Source organism: Triticum aestivum, chromosome 7B (assembly GCF_018294505.1).
Source record: "Triticum aestivum cultivar Chinese Spring chromosome 7B, IWGSC CS RefSeq v2.1, whole genome shotgun sequence".
In the NCBI taxonomy this organism is placed as follows: Eukaryota; Viridiplantae; Streptophyta; class Magnoliopsida; order Poales; family Poaceae; genus Triticum; species Triticum aestivum.
In genome coordinates this window covers 761,618,562-761,632,112 of record NC_057813.1, presented here as the reverse complement: position 1 = coordinate 761,632,112, position 13,551 = coordinate 761,618,562, and the positions used below count along the sequence as shown (strand labels likewise).

At 44.5% G+C, this 13,551-nt stretch overlaps 1 pseudogene; it reads right to left on the bottom strand.

Moving 5' to 3' along the window:
• Window positions 1-577: 577 nt before the first annotated feature.
• LOC123158828 (putative disease resistance protein RGA1) overlaps window positions 578-13,551 on the bottom strand; it is a 20,422-nt pseudogene continuing 7,448 nt past the window's right edge.

Below are 13,551 nucleotides of genomic sequence, written 5' to 3'. Positions count from 1 at the left end.
CATGCACAAAAACCATAAAAAATCGATTGTGAATTTTTTTAAAATATATTTGAACAAATATTCATGGATTTTGAAAAGACGCTTGTGACATTTCATAAAAAAATTAAAAGAGAAGAGATTCATAAGATGTAAAATCTAAAATAGAAAAAGGAAAACAGAAAAGAAACTCTGAAAAACAGCAAGAAAAATGATGGGAAAATCCGCAGGAGAAAAAGAAATGGACGTATGTAGATGTATTTGAGAATGACATGGATATGTAGGATGCGGGGAACTTGGGAAATGAAACTGAACATGCGTGTGGTGCACAAAAGGGATGGAAATTAAACCTCATGAAAAAGAAAGTGAACATGTTGAGTCGATTAAACTGACGGAAGATGGAAATTACAAGCCATACTCCAGCCTCGAACAGAGCAACCTCATCACTTGAGCAAATTCAAATGTAAAGCACAAACAAAAAGCCCCAATTTACAACTGAATCATAGTCATCCCTCTTTTTCTGTAAACTGCGACAGCAAACATATACTACAATGACATATCCACCACTGCTTAACACTAGATATGCTACAGCCCAAACTAATCATGACCAAACACATGTCATGCAGCACTTGCTCACTGCTATTTTGCTTGCAGATTCTTCCTTGAGGCTATAGCAACCAACTGAAAATTTTCTCAACCGCATAAAACCGCAAATACAAATGACAATACAAATAGTCTGCCGATAATTCACAATGCACGACGGCAATCTTCTTTCCTGATCCAACTTTTGATTCATGCCGCAGCATCACTCTGCCTCCATTGCCAGACAGGGCCTGCACGCAAAGGGAAGTACATGACAGCCAGCCTTAATATGTACTCTTCTGTTTAGCACACTGCTGTCATAATAGGTACATCAACGCCGTATTTTAACAAATCAGCTTAGTTTCTTCCCCGGTATTTTTTCTTCTCGAATATGCACGTGTGTGCATATCATATACTCCCTCCGTTCGGAATTATTCGTCCAAGAAATGAATGTATCTAGATGTATTTTAGTTGTAGATACATCCATTTTTGTGACAAATAATTCCGAACGGAGGGAGTATTAAAGAAGAAAGGCAAAGAGTGCCCCCACCGTAGGTTACAGAGTTATTAGTACATGCTAATCCTCACCACTCACCCACCTCTCTACCCTACTAAAGAAGGGAGTTAAATGATTTCCACGGTATAGTTTTTCCAAATCAGAATGGGAATTAAATGATACATTAATTAACCAATTAGCGCCATATCAAAGGACTGAATTAAGAAGAGCACTGCGACTTGAGGCTCAAATAATACTCCAGCAGGGAGAAAATAGTAGTACCAAAATTTCTGATTTAGTGGAGATGGCAGTTTGGTCTGATCTGCCTACCTAGCTATCATGCACTTTCTCCTTTCCCCGAGATGTTGCCTTCCGTTGCTGTGCTTCTTCTTCCTTGCTTTTATCTTCTGCTCCTTGTTCCTCCTCTGCGGCAGGTGAAAGAAGGAATCAATAGGGCAAAAAAATTAAAATAAATTGACAAAGTCTTCGATTCAATACATATAAAGAGTTGTGCTCATTTACCTGCAGACTTGATCAAGTGCTGGAACTTGTCCCACTCAGTGCCAAATTGTCCCGCGGCAACCGCACAGAGCAACCATAGCCTGCAGAATAACTGCAGATGCCTTGCCTTTATGTCTCGCTTGTATTCTGGGAGTTTTTCCATGTTGTAATCCCGCAGGAGCAGCCTCTCGAGTGAAGCGATACGCTCCAGCACCTTCAACTTTGGGCAGTTGACGATGGTAAGCTTCTGCACATTGGGGAGATTGGTGATCCTCTCCAGGTCGGGGCATCCATCCACTATAAGCTCAACAACAGAAGGAAAGCTCTCAATGTAGCTGAGGTGCTTGACATATTGTAGACCTAATATTTTCAAAGAGCTTGCATTGGAGGCAAGGCCTAGAGGAACATGCCTCAGTATGCAATTATTGAGCTCAATCCTTCTCAAACGGGGCATGGCTTGTACTTGCTCCTCCCACTCCCACTCCCCCCATTCCACCATGTCGAACAATTTCAATTCGTTTAACCTTGGAAATGAAGCTGTTGCCGCCTGCAAGAATCCAGTCCCAACATGTCTGATGCATGGAGCACGAGAGACCTGTAGGAACTGCAGATTGGGGAGCTGGCACAGCCCATTGGGAAATTGTGTGCAACAAGCCATGTCATCAAAAAATAAAGTCTTCAAGTTGTTGAGGGACACCATCGATGCGGACATCATCCATCTCGGGAGTTGTCGGCCAAAATACCCCTTGATTTGAAGATATTCTACACCAAGTGGAGGGCAGAGCTTATCGTGAACCTTCTCAATTCGTTGATGCTCTTCCTCGGAGACATCCTCCTTCTCTTTGACCAACCCATCATCTCCCAGTTTACTGGTGCAACGCATGACTAGACTGATAAGATGCATCTTCTCGCCGAGCCTAGCATTAGCAGCATACGAGGCAGCAGATACATTCTCTAATTCAGCTAATGCAAGAAATCTGAGCTGGGAAAGAGGACCCAACTCGTCCAAACTGCACCAATCACCATCCATGTGGGCTCGAAACATAGTTAGTCTCCTCATATTTGGGAGACCACTAAACCCTCTAGGTGCCATAATTGCTTCGGGAAGTGAAAGTAACCTCAACTGGCCAAGCTTCACAATGCTATCAGGAAGATTCACCAATTTTGTACATACACCAAGGTTAAGGAATTGCAATAGTTTCATCTTGCCAATGTTCCACGGAAGTACAGATATATCAGCATTTATTAGTGCTCAGGGGCGGAGCCAGGAATTGAACATAAGGGGTGCGAATCGAAACTAAAAAAACTCGCAGCCCGCGACCCCTTATAAATGACCTCCTTAAAATTATCTTTGTGTATAGATTCTAAAAGCTAGCTCGTAAAATATTGCACTGATGATAGATCATCCATATATACAGCTAACATATTTAATTAGGAAATACTTGTTATCAATTAGTAGCATTTTTTTAAAGAAACGTCTAATTAGTAAATTAACAGAGATCCTCTTACATGCTTGATTAATAGGCTGTTAGGTTGTAATCCAGAAAAAAAAAATGAACCAGCTGCGAGGGATATTGTATGTCGATGTACCTTTCGAACAGAGCCTTAGATCATGAACAAACGGAGCCTTAGATCATGAACACATACCTGATGGACTCAGTGACATATGGCTCAACAGAGCGGTTAACACCATGGAAGCTGGAAACAACTTGGTCCTTACGTGGTCTCCTAGCGCCACCGGTGCCGGCAAACGGAAACACTGTCTGGTGGTTGCCGGGCGGGAGAGATTGGAGGTGCAGCGAGCCATTGAGTGGCGGCAAGAAACCCTAGCGATTAGGGAATTGGGAGATCGATTTTGGATCAGATCAACGTACAGACTTCGAAACGATCAAACCTGTAGGCCTCCTGCTCACCGATGGTCAGAATGGGCAGATGGGCTACTATTTGGCGTATTGAGGTGGTCTTCATCTATCTCACTTGAGCATACCTGCGAACATACAGTAGAAGAGACCGATACAGTTAATTAACTATGTACCAAGATCCTCTAAGGCGCTTAGTATTACCTCTTAAGAGGACTAGTTGATGTATCTGTCCATTTATAAAGGTATGATTGACTATTTTCATACTCAAAGTACAGAAAGTACATGTCAAAAATAAATGTTATTACTTCCACACAAAAAATGTTAGTAAATGCACTTGCTTATCTTTCCCCTTCATAAAGAGGATTTGTGCAATGGAACATACTACATAGAAAATATTTTTTATGGTCACCTAAAATTATCTTATCTCTCAAGCGCCGAAATACATAATATACGACCCATGTCTTTTCACTGGCAGGGGTTTGCGTTATATTATTTTGTTGTATTTCCAGGGGTTCACCGAAATTGTTCACCGAAATTTGAATATTATTTTGTTGTATTTCCATGTCTGCTCACCGAAATCTTCATCCATAAGTTACGAAAAGTTACTACATGAATATACGACCCATATCTCTTCACAGGTAAAAACGATACATGTATAATTATCCAAATTTCCAATTATTGCTCAAGCTCGATTAAACAAAATTGTGTCTCTCAACGTGTCTCAGTTAGTGGTGTGGCATATTTCCTTGTTTAGCACCATGCTTTGTTGACACTAGCAAAGTAATCTTAACACTACACGTCACTTACACTTACTTAATGTCTCATATTAACTTGGGAGCATTCTAACATTTCTCTTAATTAGCTACATAGTACTGTTAGTAAGTAGATGGAGATAATGAAAGAGATTTAGCATTTAATTAAGTACATACCTGCTTCTTGAGCAATGACCAGGCATCATTAGGCGCTAATGTGTCGACGTGGTGGTAGGGACGTATAGCTGTCACCCCTTGGGCGACACATTCATCTCTAGTTGTGATGAGGACACGGCTGCCTGAAGCAGCAACATTGACTAAGGGTATTTTCAGCACATCATTCCATGCTCTATGGTTCCATACATCATCCATTACAAGAAAGGTCTTGTGGTCAATCAATGTGTTCTTGACGGTTTCGTGAAGGCTGGTCTTTGCACTTTCAGGTGGTTGGGCATCTCCTCCGGCTTCGATGATGGCCCTTCTCAGAAGATCAACATCACTGAAGTTTTAGTTGACGCTCAACCATATCTTTTTGCTGAATTCACCTTGGATTGCCTCGTCATTGAAGACCTTCTGGGCGAGGGTGGTCTTGCCGATCCCACCAACACCTACGATAGCGACCACCATGATGCCATTGTTGACATCCTTTCCCGCCTGCATGATTTGGGCCACCAGTGCTCTTGTGTCTTCTTCCGACCGGTCAAAGTCCCCTACCGTCTCCCGACTTGGATTACCTTGGTGAAAGCCATGGACATTGTAGTTATGATCCTCATAAGACCCGAGATTGATGAAGTTGAAAGCAGCACTCCGTTCTTTGATGGAGTCGAGCCTCATGTTGAGCTTTTTGATGCGGGTGCCGATCTCATGAGCATGGGAGGGATTCCGCATGCAGAAGAGCAAGGGGTTGAAACACCCCGCGTCTAGAGTAGTAGATGATCCACGCTCCATGGCCTTGAGGTTGCAGAGATCGAGGATGTCGGTAGCTTCATACATGGCACGCTTGAGCTGCCCCACCCACTCTTGAACGGTCTCATCGGTGATGTTCCTCCTATCAGCATCAGCCAAGAAATTGTTGAGGTACCGGAGCTTGTCGCCCATCTTGCCGATCTCGCCGGAGACGCCAAGCATCGTCTCCACACCATCTGCTGCCAGCTGCGCGAGCATGTGGCCCTCGTAGGACGCGAACGCTTCCAGCACCATCGTCATTGCACTTGCTGGCTGTTGCTGCAATAGAAAAAGTGAGGTGAAATTTAAGTGGTAGCAGGCGAGACAATGGAAACAGCGAGAAACTTAATTAGCTATGTGTAACTGTAGAAGGACACAAACTAATCTTGAACTGCCTCACCAACCTAAGAGATATATAGCAGTTTAATGAATCGACAGTTAAATTTTACAATTGGACACTTTACCCCGACGCTTTAGCCTTATCAACTGAATACAGACCCTCACACTTTAATCTTAACACCCCCCTGAATTGTCTACTCATCTGCATCTACACAACAAGTAGAATAATCAGCTAGCAGTCAATAATCTGCTTTCCAATTACTGAAGGGGGGGACAAGAAAAAGGTTTTAAAAAAACAAATAAGAAGCTTGGTTAGCTAGTACTTCTACAAAATAAATAAAACTTTGAGATGGCTGGATGCCCTGTTTCATTTAGATCTGGAGAGAATGAATCATGGTGAAGAAATGTACAGGAAAAACGAGGTGAAATTCAAGTAAAAAGGAGGAAGAAGTTGAATTAGCTAGGTGAAAGGAAAGGACACAGATTAATCTTGAACTGCCTCACCAACTGAAGAAATATACAGCAGTTCAATTTTCATTTACACTTACTATTGAACTGCTGCAAACTTAGCCTGCCGCGTTAATCTTATTGTCAGTAATGAACACTGACCCTCACTCTTTAATCTTATTATCTGCACATCTAAACATGTGCATACGGCTTCAGGCTTCTGATGGCCAAACAGCCATTTTCATCAATCAGATTTACATAGCTACAAGACTTGCTACAAGAATCAGCTCCGGCGGCGGCAGCTGGGGAGCGTTGGTGAATGAGTGAGTGAGGTCTTTGGATATTTTTGTTCTCTCTGGGAGTTGGTGAGGTCGTCGCCTCGTCGGTAAATGGCATTCTTAGTCTTTTTCTTTCTCTTTTTGGGAATCTGGCATTTTTAAGAACATCTAAAGCCGCCGGGCTTTGCAAATCCGGCCCCTCAAACGTCCACTTATGCGACAGGTCGTGTCTGCGGACAGTGACCGGTCACACCTTAAATTAGCCACTCAGCATCCGAGTCTCTCATATTTCAGCCCCTAGATCCGTATAAAGTATGCAAAAGAAATCCTACATATTACGTACTGCCCTAGCTAATCTTCGTCGTCGGAGATGTCGGCAAGGTCAGTGTCGGGCGCGTAGGAGGGCTCCGGCTCATCCTCCTCCTGCTCGACCTCATCCATGTAGGCGAGCATCTCCGCCTCCTCCGTGGCCTCCACCTCCTAGCGACAACGGCGTCTGGCCTCCGCAGCCTACTCCGAGCGGAGGGAATCGATGATGGCTTGCTGCTCCGCCTGCAGATCCGCGCCGCCAGCGTCCCCCGCATCCTCCTCCTCCTCTTCCTCCTCCTCCTCCAACTCCTCCGGATCTACCACATTCGAAGGTAGCACCGCGGCGATCCGAGCTTCGCCATGCCCAGATCTTCTCAAGGAGCTCTAGCCGGTGCTCCGATGTTAGAAATGGCTTGCTCCTCACCCGGCGGCATGGGGGCATGGCTACTAGACGGACAAGGAGTGGAAAGTGGCGGCGGCAGCGGGCAGGCGGAGAAAAATGTGGATGGTAGGGTTTCAGTGCCGGCGCTCGACTTAAAAGTCGAGCTAGGCACTACGCGGCACGCCGGAGCGGCGCCACGCAGCGACATCGGTCCCATGGAGGAGACGAGCTTTGAACCAACGGGTTTTCGGGCGTTTCCGCGTGGGACCTCGTCATCAGTGCCGGTGTGTCTGGGCGCCCCCATATCCGCCCCATATTTGGGCTGGATATGAGGAGTGCCGGTCGGTCCGGGCGTTTGAAGCCCGTTTGAGGCACCCATCTAGGTTATATTTTCGTGCCCAGTCAGTGACCGGGCAGGCTGCCCGGGCGTTTGAGGTCGGTGTGAGACGCCCGGCTGTAGATGCTCTTAAGTTTGACAACATTTTTAAGAATCTGATAGCAACAACATGGCAGTTTCTTCAGAGAAGGCATTTCTCGTTTTAAAACTTTAGTCGTTTGATCTTTCTTTACAAATAAAACTGTCATGTGTCAGATAACCCCAGCTGGGTAACATTACCGTTGTTTCTTACCGAGTCTACTAAGATCTTCTGTGTGTTAATTCATGTTAGTTACCCTATTATTTTAGACTTATCATGTGGTAAATAATTAATGTTAGTTTCTTCAGAGAATGCAGTAGAGCTGTCAGGTGGGGCGATGATGTGGGAGAAAAGAGGTTTAGTGGGATGAGTAAGGTGATCATGGCAGTGATACCGACCACAGGTGATGATCGGCTCTATTACTAGGAAAAAGAGGTCGACATATGCCAATATTTTCAAAAGGTTGAAGAATAATTGACAAATGGGTGTGCGAAGCAAGTCATGCAACACGTAAATGTGGCTTGTGGAAGATATCAATTTAGTCTGTAACACTTTCATCCCACTAGTAGAAAAGGGGGGCAATGGTCCAGGCCGGGTCAGCCCATTAGTCCCGGTTCAGTCTAGAACCGGGACCAATGGGGGCATTGGACCCGGTTCGTGAGCCCAGGGGGCCGGCCGGGCCACGTGGGCCATTGGTCCCGGTTCGTCTGGACCGTTGGTCCCGGTTGGTGGGACGAACCGGGACCAATGGGCCTGGCTCCTGGCCCACCATCATTGGTCCCGGTTGGTGGCATGAACCGGGACCAATGGCTTCCCTTTAGTCCCGGTTCATGGCACGAACCGGGACCAATAGTGCTGCCTATATATACCCCTCGCCCGCGAGCAGAGCACTCCAGTGCTCTGTTTTTCTCTGGCCGGCGAGGGGGGCTTTGTGGTGCTCTAGCTCATCTCCTATGCACATGAGGTGTTCGATGAAATGCCCGAGCCACACTACTTAAGCTTTCTCCTCTCCAAGCTTGACCTCCAAGCTCCATATTCCTCAATATTTTTCTAGGTTTAGCGGTCCGTCACGCCCCGTCCCCATCTTCACCGTCGTCGATCACCCGCGCCGATCTCATCGCCGGCACCACCGTGGTGAGCCTCTTGTTCTTATCTTCTTTCTGAAAGGAAAAATATTCTTACTTGTATTATTTTCTTACTTTTATTATTGAATCTTATATAGTGCGATGGTTTTGGTATCCGCCCCCGTCGGCCCTCGTCCTGTCTATGATTCGGATGTGGTATATATTATCTTTATAACTATTGGTTCATTTATTGTTTATGAAAATTACGCCGACCAACGTGACATAGATTTTATTTATCTAGGAGATGTGAACCGGAAATTCCAACCGACCCTATTGTCGAGAGGTTAAATTTAGTTGAAGAAGAAAACAATTTCTTGACGCAAAAATAAAAAAAATGAGGAGGAGAAGATGATATTGGAGTTGCATGTTGCGGATGTCGTCGATGATCACAAGATCAAGATGGATGCAATGCGCTTGAAGATTAGAAAGATTAGAAAATATGCCATTCATACCGAGGCTTGGTATCATTTTTTTTGACAAAAAGACTGTAAGGGAACCCTTACAGTATAATTAGTGCAACAAACCCAAATTGCAAGTACCATGCCTTGAACCTGGGTGGGTGCGAAGGCATCAGCCCCTTCCCACCACTAGGCCATGCCTTAGTCTGCTGCTGCCTGGGTGGGTGGCTTGGTATCATTATGCCGTTGGATCAATTGTTACCTTGGTTGCGATTATGATCGCATTTGTTTTCGCATTGAAATGTTTTACATAGTTTCAATGTATGGTTTAATTAATTAGATGCTCTGGAGATCTATATGTTGTTATATGAGAACTATGTATGTACTTTGGTTTTAATGTGATGATGAACTTCTATTAATTTGGTAACTTATTTATCTATTCATGAAGTTCTGTAATGGTTTTTGACACACTTAATTATATATAATGCACACAGATGAACCGACAATGGATGTACGGTGAAAGACACACCTCCGAGTACATTAAGGGCGTGCATGAGTTTCTCGAAGCGGCTGAGGCAAACAAGCAGAATGGTTTTATGTGTTGTCCATGCATTAAATGTGGGAATACAAAGTCTTACTCTGACCGGAAAATCCTTCACACCCACCTGCTTTACAAGGGTTTCATGCCACACTATAATGTTTGGACGAGGCACGGAGAAATAGGGGTTATGATGGAAGACGGAGAAGAAGAAGAGTACGATGACAACTACGTGCCCCCTGAATACGGTGATGCTGCAACGGGGGAAGCTGGTGAAGATCAAGAGGAACCAGACGATGTGCCCAATGATGCTGCAACGGGTGAAGCTGCTGAAGATCAAGAGGAACCAGACGATGTGCCCGATGATGATGATCTCCACCGGGTCATTGTCGATGCAAGGACGCAATGCGAAGTCAAAAGGAGAAGCTGAAGTTCGATCGCATGTTAGAGGATCACAAAAAAGGGTTGTACCCCAATTGCGAAGATGGCAACACAAAGCTCGGTACCGTACTGGAATTGCTGCAGTGGAAGGCAGAGAATGATGTGCCTGATAAAGGATTTGAGAAGCTACTGAAAATATTGAAGAAGAAGCTTCCAAAGGATAAAAAATTGCCCGACAGTACATACGCAGCAAAGAAGGTCGTATGCCCTCTAGGATTGGAGGTGCAGAAGATACATGCATGCCCTAATGACTGCATCTTCTATCGCGGTGCATACAAGGATCTGAACGCATGCCCGGTATGCGGTGCATTGCGGTATAAGATCAGACGAGATGACCCTGGTGATGTTGACGGCGAGCCTCCCAGGAAAAGGGTTCCTGTGAAGGTGATGTGGTATATATGCTCCTATAATACCACAGTTGAAACGTTTGTTCAGAAACGGAGAGCATGCCAAGTTGATGCGATGGCACAGTGAGGACCGTAAGAAAGACGGAAAGTTGAGAGCACCCGCTGACGGGTCACAGTGGAGAAAAATCGAGAGAAAGTACTGGGATGAGTTTGAAAAGGACCCAAGGAACGTATGGTTTGCTTTAAGCGTGGATGGCATTAATCCTTTCGGGGAGCAGAGCAGCAATCACAGCACCTGACCCGTGACTCTATGTATGTATAACCTTTCTCCTTGGATGTGCATGAAGCGGAAGTTCATTATGATGCCAGTTCTCATCCAAGGCCCTAAGCAACCCGGCAACGACATTGATGTGTACCTAAGGCCATTAGTTGAAAAACTTTTACAGCTGTGGAATGGAAATGGTGTACGTACGTGGGATGAGCACAGACAAGAGGAATTTAACCTAAAGACGTTGTTGTTCGTGACCATCAACGATTGGCCCGCTCTCAGTAACCTTTCAGGACAGACAAACAAGGGATACCACGCATGCACGCACTGTTTAGATGACACTGAAAGTATATACCTGGACAAATGCATGAAGAATGTGTACCTGGGCCATCGTCGATTTCTTCCGACCAACCATCAATGTCGAAAGAAAGGCAGGCATTTCAAAGGCGAGGCAGATCACAGGAAGAAGCCCGCCATGCGTACCGGTGATCACGTACTTTCTATGGTCAATGATTTACAATCTTTGGAAAGGGTCCCAGCGCACTAGCTGTTCCGAATGACGCTGAGGGACACGCACCCATGTGGAAGAAGAAATCTATATTTTGGGGCCTACCCTACTGGAAAGACCTAGAGGTCCGCTCTTCGATCGACGTGATGCACGTGACGAAGAACCTTTGCGTGAACCTGGTATGGAAAGATAAAAGATACACCTGAGGCACGGGAGGACCTGCAACGCTTGCACGAAAAAGAGGGAATGCCTCCGAAGCACTATGAAGGTCCTTCCAGCTACGCTCTTACGAAAGAAGAGAAAGAAATCTTCTTTGAATGCCTGCTCAATATGAAGGTCCCGACTGGCTTCTCGTCAAATATAAAGGGAATAATAAATATGCCAGAGAAAAAGTTCCAGAACCTAAAGTCTCATGACTGCCACGTGATTATGACGCAACTGCTTCCAGTTGCATTGAGGGGGCTTCTACCGAAAAACGTCTGATTAGCCATTGTGAAGCTATGTGCATTCCTCAATGCAATATCTCAGAAGGTGATCGATCCAGAAATCATACCAACGCTAAGGAGTGATGTGGCGCAATGTCTTGTCAGTTTCGAGCTGGTGTTCCCACCATCCTTCTTCAATATCATGACGCACGTCCTAGTTCATCTAGTCGACGAGATTGTCATTCTGGGGCCCGTATTTCTACACAATATGTTCCCCTTTGAGAGGTTCATGGGAGTCCTAAAGAAATATGTCCGTAACCGCGCTAGGCCAGAAGGAAGCATCTCCATGGGCCATCAAACAGAGGATGTCATCGGGTTTTGTGTTGACTTTATTCCTGGCCTTAAGAAGATAGGTCTCCCTAAATCGCGGTATGAGGGGAGACTGACTGGAAAAGGCACGCTTGAAAGGGACTCAATAATATGCAGGGACGGATATTCTTGGTCTCAAGCACACTACACAGTTTTACAGAACTCTACCTTGGTGACCCCGTATGTCGATGAACATAAGAATAGTCTGCGCTCCAAACACCCGGAGCAGTGTAAGGACTGGATTACATGTGAACACATCAGGACTTTCAGCAGTTGGTTGGAAACACGTCTCAGAGGTGTCAAGACTGTTTGTGATGAGCTGTACTTGTTGTCCAGGGGACCATCTTTGACTGTATTGATTTACACATGATACAAGATAAATGGGAATACATTTTACACGATTGACCAAGATCAAAAGAGCACCAACCAAAACAGCGGTGTCCGCTTTGATGCAGCAACCGAGAGGGGAAAGGACACATATTATGGTTACATAGTGGACATGTGGGAACTTGACTACGGACATGATTTTAAGGTCCCTTTGTTTAAGTGCAAATGGGTCAATCTGTCAGGAGGCGAGGTACAGGTAGACCCACAGTACGGAATGACAACAGTGGATCTGAAAAATCTTGGGTAAACTGACGAACCGTTCGTCCTAGCCAATGATGTGGCACAGGTTATCTATGTGAAGGACATGTCTACCAGACCAAGAAAAAGAAAAGATAAGGAAGCGAATACATCATACGATGAGCCAAAGCGCCACATAGTTCTTTCAGGAAAAAGGGACATCCTGGGAGTGGAGGGCAAGACAGACATGTCTGAAGAGTATGAAAAGTTTCATGAAATTCCTCCCTTCAAAGTCAAGGCTGACCCAAGCATCCTCATAAACGATGAAGATTATCCATGGTTACGGCGCAATAAGCAAATGACACAAGCGAAGAAAAAGTGAAGAATTTCTCCCGCAACTATTATGATGATACCATGCCAACTTTGTAACACACTAGTATGATACCATTGTCCGTTTTGTACATGCACATGCTATGCCAACTTTTTCAGAGTTCATTTTAAAACTATGAATTTAGGTCGAATTTTCTCTATAGGTGCATCTATGTTCATTTTTTTGAAAACTAATGGCAGTAACAGAAAGTTTATAATTTTGTTGTAAGTAGAAACAAAAAAAAAGAATTAAAAACTGGAAAACAATTAAAAGTTTATAATTTTGACCTAAAAGCAAAAAGAATTAAAAAATAAAGCAAAAAATAGAAGAAAAAAAATAATACAGAAAACAAAACAAAAAATGGAAAAAAAATAAAAATAGCAACAATAAGTATTTTGTTGTAAGTAGAAACAAAATAAAATAAATAAAGCAACAAAGAAAACAGAAAAACTAAAAAAGTGTTTTCAAATTTGAAAACTAATGGCACTAACAGAAAGTTTATAATTTTTGTGACCTAAAAGAAAAAAGAAATCACTAAAAAACTATAAGTATTTAGTTCTAAGTAGAAATGAAAAATAAATAGCAAAAGAGAAAAAAAATGCCACCTACTGGGCCAGCACGGCCTGAATACGACTAGAAACCCAACCATGGGCCAGGATTCAGGCCCGCAGCAGGCCCAGTAGGCCCACAGGCATTGCAGTGTCCGATTAGGCCCGTAAGCCAGCAGTTCAGAGGAGTTCGAAAGGGAACACAGAGCAGGGCTTATAAACAGGTGCGGGAGCTCTTCAGCTAGCGAGATGGGACTAAAAATCCCAGCACCGTGCCAGCGCAAGGCCTTTGGTCCCGGTTGGTGGCACCAACCGGGACTAAAGGGGGCATTGGTCCCGGTTCGTGGCACAAACCGGGACCAATGC